This window comes from Cervus canadensis, chromosome 13, assembly GCF_019320065.1.
Source record: "Cervus canadensis isolate Bull #8, Minnesota chromosome 13, ASM1932006v1, whole genome shotgun sequence".
In the NCBI taxonomy this organism is placed as follows: domain Eukaryota; kingdom Metazoa; phylum Chordata; class Mammalia; order Artiodactyla; family Cervidae; genus Cervus; species Cervus canadensis.
In genome coordinates this window covers 5803458-5812157 of record NC_057398.1, presented here as the reverse complement: position 1 = coordinate 5812157, position 8700 = coordinate 5803458, and the positions used below count along the sequence as shown (strand labels likewise).

The 8700-nt window shown below is 43.6% G+C and overlaps 1 long non-coding RNA gene across 1 annotated transcript; it reads right to left on the bottom strand.

The window, feature by feature from the left end:
• Nucleotides 1-753: 753 nt before the first annotated feature.
• LOC122452212 lies at nt 754-4872 on the bottom strand. Its single transcript, XR_006272629.1, has 3 exons — nt 4751-4872; nt 3179-3278; nt 754-853 (listed from the first exon to the last, which is right to left on the bottom strand). It is a non-coding gene; the product is annotated as an uncharacterized LOC122452212 (long non-coding RNA).
• Nucleotides 4873-8700: the final 3828 nt, after the last annotated feature.

The following is an 8700-nucleotide window of genomic DNA, read 5'->3' as shown; positions in this document are numbered from 1 at the left end:
GTTGGATGGCATCACCGACTCAATGGACATGAGTTTGAATAAACTCCAGGAGTTGGTGATGGACACGGAGGCCTGGCATGCTGCAGTCCATGGGGTTGCAAAAAGTTGGACATGACGGAGCGACTGAACTGAACTGAACTGAAAGGCCATCAGTATAATCTGAGTTGGAGAAACTTCCCCATTTGTATTCTTGGGTCCTAGTTGGCATGATTCAGAAAGCAACTCCTAGATGCTACAAGTAACCAACATATAGTCTGTGCTCCTCATGGGGGCTTTTTCTTCCTCCATTCCTTTCCTCTCTTCTGCCCTGCTCTCCTCAAGCCTGGCTTTGGTGACCTTCATCTGAGCTTCGATTACATCTGGCCCTTCTCTGTCCAATAGCACCTGAATGTGGATTGATCACTTGTTTACTTCTTTTTCACCATCACTATCCTATGAGCTTCCAGAGGACAGGGACCTCTGTCTTTCACCTTTGTGGCCCCATGACCAATGCCCAGGATAGAAGGCAATGATGAATGAATGAAGAGATAGGAATAGCTGGATGGATAAATTAATGGGTCAAGCGGTAACTCATACATACACACCTTAAAGACACCTATACACCAACAGCCAGATGCCCGGGCTACCTGTGTTCCTCTGATGTTTATTCTGGGGCCAGGCCTCTCTGTGCTGTGAAATGTATGCCTTGGAGAGGCTGCCTTCAGCTGTCAACACTTCCATCTCATCATCTCTAAGTGTCGCGCTTACCAGCCGTGCAGATCTGGATTGCTGTCAGAGACTCCGTCCTCATCTCTGGTAACTATCTTCATCCTTCCAGCCTCTCCATCTTGGTGGCCGTTCGGCATTTCATCTCCTTTAAGAGGAGGGCAGAAGCAATTTGCTTTCTTGCCATGTTTACTTTATGTCTTTGCCCAATATCTATTTGTCATTTTTATTGTATTTTTCTCTCTCTGCATTCATCTTGGATGAGGCCTTGTCCTTAGTATTTGCTTTCAGAAAAGAGAACAGGATGCCTCCTGGAGCTATGAATTTATGCCACTGGTTCCCGCTGAACCCACGTACTTGGGAAATAGAACGTTCACATACCCATCAGAAACTGTAGAAACTTAAAACTACATGGCGAGTTTTCATTCTTCAAAGCATTTTCAAAAGCATTATTTTATTTGAGTCTCACAAGGGTAATTTAAGGCAGGTATTATCCTCTAAAAATACTTCAGGGTTTTGAAAAGAGCAGTTGGGTCTGATTTGTGCTTTAGCTTTTCCCATCTACTGGTGTGACTATCAGCAAATCACTTACTACCCCAAGCCTCCTTTTTTCCCACCTCTTACATAGTAATAAGTAATACCTATCACTTTCCAATTTTTTAAAAGTTAGAACATGTGTATATATATATACATATAGATATACATACACATACATGCATACACACACAATAGTGTGTGCCTAACCACTTCACACAATTTTGATAAGGTTCAAATAAGACAGTATAGAGGAAAGAGTTCTTGACATCATGAAGCATTACAAAACCAAGAGGGATCAATATTGTCATTACTGAAGAATTACTATTACATATATTTCCAAATTTTAGGAATGAGGACAATTGTCAATGAGCAGAACTCAAGTCTCTCAAGCTCCCATTCCAGGGTATCTTCCTCCCCAGGAGCTACCTAGTCCTGATAGGGGGCCCGAAGGCGCCTCTTCCTGCCAGGGTAGTCAGAATGTAACCTCCCACTCCTACTCAGCCTTCCTTGTTCAGGGAGAAGAGCTGGACTTCCTCCACCAAGGAAAATAGAAAACTAAGTTTCTCTCCATCTCAGTGACTTGTGGCAGGCGAATTTGGCTTGAGCCAGAGAAAAGAAAGCAGTAGCCATACAGCCAGCCTGAGATATGTTAAAGAGAGTGGCAGGGAAATTCACATTTGCTTCTTTTTTTCAATTTTGTGTGTGTGTCTGTGTGTGTGTGTGTGGTTTTTTGTTTGCTTGCTTGTTTTTGGTTTTCCACGGTCTCTCTCTTTAAGACCTAGGCAATTTTCTGATTCGGTGAATGATTCAACTCTCTTAAAAGCACTTTAGCTTACCAACAGATTCCCTTTCTGGCAAATACTTCAGTGGTTTCCATCTGGGAGCTTTCTCCTATCTGTCAGTTGATGCTTTTTGCTAGGGCTAGCTGTTTTTTTAAATGCATTTATGTATTAGGCCACAATAGGCCTGAGATCCTTCGTGAGAAGCAAGCCATGGCCATATCAGTGGATAGTTAAAGGAGACTGGCCTTAGAGAGTAGCACTGAGGTCAAAGACACTCCTGAACAAACACAATGAAATTATATTTCCTCAATTCAAAAATAACTTGATGGAAACATCTTAGCCTCAAATCCAATTGCTTTCACCAGGAAAGTGATGAAATTGGCTCTGTTGATAAAAGCCAGCACATCTCCCCTCCCTAATTACATCAGCTTGACCCTCTCTTCTGATTAAATGCTTATAATTTTTCTCCCAGCATGTAATTTTTTAATTATAATATGTTTGAAGAACATCAAAATAATTTGGCTCTTTGCAGGGTGATGGTTGACAGCAGAGTCAATTCGTCTTTTTCTCTGAAATGCTGAGCACCCAGTGGGTGCCTGAGAAATAATAATTGATGAGAGAGGCAAAGATGTCCCTGTAGATGGGTGATGGGCACACAGTCAATTGTGCGTGAGGTGGACAGGGCCCTGCATTCCCTGGAGGCTGTTTTCCTACCTCCCCATGCATTTGAGACGGTCTAAAAGAAACTAGAGAGACCCTGGATTATGTACCCATGCTCTTAGTACTATATGGGAATTTCTGCTCAAAGACCTCCAGTTGGTTTTCTCTGTGTTTGGGGTTGCGATACAGCAATGATTTAAGAGAGAGATTCTGTTTAGGATATACCTATTTGTCATAGTTAAAATTATCTTACACTGAGTAAAATATACTATTTCCTGGAAAAAGAAAGAAAGAAAACCAACCAAATAGAAAGCCACCCAGATTTCTGCAATAATGGGATGAGAAAAGAAAAGATAGATTTAGGGAAAGAAGAAAAAAAGAGTCTCTACAAAGGATACAACAGGAGATCAGGCTTCCATCTCCAAATTTCACTGTAAGGGGGATAAACAGTTGGCCTTAAAAACACTGCTCTCAAATTCTGCTTCGCCTCTTACCAGCGGGGTAACCTTGAGTTCTCAGGTCATCCTCGCGGACCTTGCTTTCCTCTTCTGTGACACTGGCCACTTCATGCACAGTGTTTACGTGAAGCAGCGTCTGTAACGGAGCACAGAACTCGGCTGCACAAGAGAAAGTGCTTGGGAAGGGTTGACAGTAGTTATTATATCAAGAAGTTTCCGAATCAGCAGCCAGGTGCAGCACTCTCCCTGTGAAAACTGTAAACACAGTTTAAACTCAGCTGCCTGGACCTCTCTGAACCTGTCTTTTCTGGAAGCACATGGCTGGACAGAATGGCCTCTGGAGACTCCCCCTGGAGGAGTCACCAGTCTGAACCTCTGAAGCCACAGCCCCCTGGCTCCACTGCCTGCTTGTCTAATCTGTGTGTTTTTCTGTTTGTGTTTTTTGTTTTTCCTGGAGTCAGCTGCATGACCCTCAGACCTGAAAAGGATACTGAATTGCCAATTCAATTTACCTAAAACTGGTGGAGCCTGAAAGCCTGGCCTGCATTGACATACAGCTAATCTAATACAAATTGATTTTGGTTTTAAATCTGAGCAAGTTAAGAAATTGCTGTGGGTTTTTCCAAAACACAAAGGATCCTTTTTGGCTGCAACCGCAAAGCTTCTGAGTTAGTCTTCCTGGGTCCTGGTCTTTGAAGCCATATTCATGCTCGCCCCCATAGCTGAGGCTGCTATCAACCACCCTCCACCCCCACCCCACAACCCTTCAGATGCTGATTTTTGTAGAGATTTCAGGAACTCCAGACCCTCAGGCCATGGTTCCCCATTCAGTAAGCCTTTGTGCCAGTTTGGCTCTATCCTTGAGCCTAAAGTCTGATCACTTAAGCTTATTTCTGAAGCTCCATAACCAGGAACTACCATTCTGGTAACTATAGTCCAAGGTGCGAGCTCTTATCCAGAGTAACGTTTGGCTAACTCAATTCCTCTGAAAGTGAGAATCTGCACTGTCTGTGACCTCTATTTCTATCCATAGGACTGGCTTCCTGAATTCTGGGGCAGGGCTCAAAGCCCTACAACCCAAGACACTTTCCCATTGCCTACTGCCTGCCTCCTGACCTGTTTGCTTGGGTTTGCTCCACCTCCTGACATGGACACATTATTGTCCATAACTCATTTCAGATTTCACAGACACCAGCCTCTTCCCCAGACCAGCAATGGTTATCTATCTACAAAAAAAAAAAACCTTCAAAAGCATTTTTATTGAACTAGTCACAAATCAATTTTAAGCTGAATTTCTGGATAAGAAGAAATGGATGAGATTCAGATGGGACCAGTTAGGGGAATATGGCAAGAAAGAAATGACCATGTTACATCTTGGAGCAAATTTGCAGTCATGCTAATTCTTCTGAGGATACGTTCAAATGCAGCAAAATAATAATATCTATTTAGTGTGGTGGGATGGTTACATGAGATAATGACACCCAATAGTCACTTAACACATATCGACTGTAGTATTATGTGTCTTTTTTTTTTTTTTTTTAAGTCCCAAAGCAGCAGGTTTGGAGACAGGTGAACTGAACAAGGTTAGCAGCTAAAAGAACCAGGTACCTGTGGTGCAATTGGCCTCAGGTGAGAGGGTACATTCAGCTACAATCTCAGCAGGAAGTGGAGTGCAGTGGACAGCGATGTGTACACAGAAACTATGGCAACAGCCAGCAAGCATCGGGCTGTACATGGAGATCTAAATAAGCAGACAGATAGACGGAAAGTCAACAAGGGGATGATTAAAAGTCTAGGGTTTGAGAAATAGACAAGGGTTTCCATCCCTAATTGTAGAGGATAGCCATTCTTAATGTGCCTAAGAATTACATGATGTGCTAACTATACATGGAGATTCCCTGTCATCACCTACCGTTTTTGAATCATGCCGTCTGGAACAGGATATTTATAACATGTTCTTTTTTAAAATTTTTATTTTACATTGGACTATGGTTGATTTATTATGTTATGTTAGTTTAAGGTGAACAGCAAACTGGTTCACTTGCACAAGTTCTTTAGATGATTCACATGTGATGGTTTGAAGACCACTCTTGAAGAAACTCAAATGTTGAGAGACAGACAACAGCAAAGCAGCCTCTAGGACTAGAGGAACCAAGTCACCCAGAAAGTTAATCAAAGGAAGATTCAGGTCCAAGGATTCAGTCAACACAACAGTAGGGCTAGGAGTCTGAGCCTCAGGAAACAAGGCAAGTTCCCCTCCCCTCCATGCTTTTGACTTCAGGGGAATCAAGCCACCCAGGAGAGGGTAGAGGAGGTTTCAGGGAAAAACAATCAATCAAATAGCAAAAGTTTTTCTATGCTCAAGGAAAATAGTGATTATTCTGATTTGATGTTGTTTGTCTCTTGCTCTCTTCATTCATTTATTAATTTATGTTTTGACTGCACTATGATTCCAAATTCTGTTGCTCCAAATACAAGCTTGCTCATGAATCTAAGAACTATGCCTAAACATCCTCCTAAGAACTTGATAATATATATATATCTTTATATATATATATAAAGTATAATTCAGCATTCTTTTGTCCCCAAATTAACTTTCTCCCTTAAATTCTTGTTACTCAAATGATAAAAAAAAGAAAATTAGAATCCCCCTTTTTTATATCTATATACCAGGGGCTAGAATACCAAGAAGTTCATCTATATTTGCTACAATAAGCAGTAGAGCGGCAAGGATCTTCTGGCCATTTCACACACCTTCAAACAGAGGCTTGAAATAAAAGCATGAAGAGGCAAATATATGAACCCTGCAGTCCCAATTTCCAGCTTGATGTTCTTTCCATTTGGTCCCCCACTGGTGAATTGAGTGTCCCTAATGTAGTTTGGAATTAGGAATTGGAGAATTATCTGGGCCAATCTGTCTAGTGGATAATTTGATTGAAGAAAAACATAAGGAAAGGCTCCATCACTCAAAGTCATCTGCAGCAATAGCTTGATGTATTGCCTCCTATTCTACCATTAGCAATTCATTCTTTAGAAAACTTATTTTTAAATGTAAATAAGTACCATTGCCAAAGTAAATAATTACAGCAAACTTTTCAAACTGAATTCCCAGGACCCCTCGAGGTTCCCTTGAACATTTCCCAGGACCCATCAGAGGGGACAAGACTCACCAACCCCTCTAGGCTACCAGTCTCATCAGCTTTAACCAGATGTACTTTTTCTCTTTTTTCCCTCTGAGAAGTTTAGGAGCTTCATGCAAGAGCATTTGTAGAAAGGATGCGTTACCTTTGAAATGTCAAAAATAATTTGTAAGAGTGGAAAAAACTGGAAACATTCTAAACATCCATCCTCCTAAATTATCCTGCTTCCATACAATGAAATGTAGGAGGCCACTAAAAAGATAATATAGGCTTATATGACCTGAAGTTGAAACATTTGGATACTTCATTAAGAGAGAAAGTCAATAGCAAAAGACAGTACTTCTTTGTTCTTTCAGCAGCAAGTTTTGGACTAGTTCTAAATGTGTTCAAACTGTATATTTATACACATAAATATGCACAACGTAGTTTAGGAAAAGCTCATAACTTTCAACTTAAAAATTTGGACTTGGAGTTTGGGGTATACATTTAATATTTCACTATTACTCTTCTGTTGCTTTTCACATTTTGATCTTTGAAAAAAAACTTTTAGTTTTAACATTTTTGAAAGTTATTGCATTAAGGTATCATTTTTCATTATGAACATCTTGGAAGATATCAGTAATCACTTTCTTTCCACAGTGACAATTACCTCTGAGGAAAGGAACCCCTGAAAGGTAAATGCTGATATGAATGTGGTTCACAGAGGTGGAACGATGAGGAGAGGTCCTAACCTGTTTGGTACCCTGACATTTGACAGGGAAATTCCTCCTGGTGAGGAGAAACTAAGTATATTTATATACTATATATCAATTATATAATATATAATTAATATATTATATATAATACAATATATACTATACATAATTATTATACATTAATATATATTATATTTTATATATATGTTATAAATATGCATAATACTATATATAAGTTATATAACATAAAAATGTATATAATATGCACACATTATATAATATATATTCATATATATTTTTATATAAATGGCTGAGACAAAAGCCTCACCTTTCACACTCTTTTGCTTGGTCCTCTGATTAAGAATATCCTCTGAATGATTCCCAGCAGAGAAACTAGGTCCAGACGGCAGAGGACTACAAGCCAGATATTAAAGGAAAATAATTTTCTTCGAGGCATCGCAAGGCTGTTATTTGGGTTGGACACTGACTCTGAAAAAAATCACCCAGATTCGTGCCCATCTCTCCACTTCCTGCGTCTGGGTAGGAGACACAGTCCTTGGAGTCTAAGCGCACAGGAGTCAGAAAGCCTGGGTCTGTGTCCGAGCTTCCTTGATTCGTCACTTGTGACCCCTGTGGAATGAAGGAATTGGACTTAGCTTTTCTCCAAGCTCTCTATAACTCCGAGTGCTGTTACAACCCACCACAGGCAGACACATCTCCCGGGGCTTCCCACTCGCCTGCGTCTCTGACTCCCCTCTCCCCAAAGGGCTCCAAGAATAAAACGCCCGCCCTCCTTCCCACGGCCCATCCCCTCCCCGGCTGCTGCGGCACTGTCTGTTCCACGGCCCCTGCGTGCCAGGCGGAGCCCAGGGCCCCAGGCTTCCCCTGTGAAGACGAGGCCTCAGGCCGCTTCACCAGGGCCCCGTGGAGCCGCGCTCTCGGGACCATCGGTCATGATCTCTCAGAGGGAGGACGGTGAGCAGTCACAGTCAACTGGCCTCCATCCTCAAGTGGGCTCTCAGCGCCCACTCGGGAAGGCAGCGGCCAGATGACTCAGGTCAGGTCATCATCTGAGGCGCAGAATCACCCTCTCACCCTCGCTCCTCGCCGTACCCCTGCCCGCTCTGAGGGGGAAGAAAGGAGGGGACCCCGCCACTCTGAGGGGAAGAAAGGGGGTGAACCCACCTGCTCTGAGGGGAAGGCTGGGGGTGACCCCGCCACTCTGAGGGGGAAGAAAGGGGGGGACCCCGCCGCTCTGAGGGGAAGAAAGGGGGTGAACCCACCTGCTCTGAGGGGAAGGCTGGGGGTGACCCCGCCACTCTGAGGGGGAAGAAAGGAGGGGACCCCGCCACTCTGAGGGGAAGAAAGGGGGTGAACCCACCTGCTCTGAGGGGAAGGCTGGGGGTGACCCCGCCACTCTGAGGGGGAAGAAAGGGGGGGACCCCTGCTCTGAGGGGAAGGCTGGGGGTGACCCCGCCACTCTGAGGGGGAAGAAAGGAGGGGACCCCGCCACTCTGAGGGGAAGAAAGGGGGTGAACCCACCTGCTCTGAGGGGAAGGCTGGGGGTGACCCCGACTGCTCTGAGGGGGAAGAAAGGGGGGGACCCTGCTGCCCTGAGGGGAAGGCTGGGGGTGACCCCGCCACTCTGAGGGGGAAGAAAGGGGGGGACCCAGCCGCTCTGAAGGGGGGTGACCCCGCCCGCTCTGAGGGGAAGGCAAGCGGT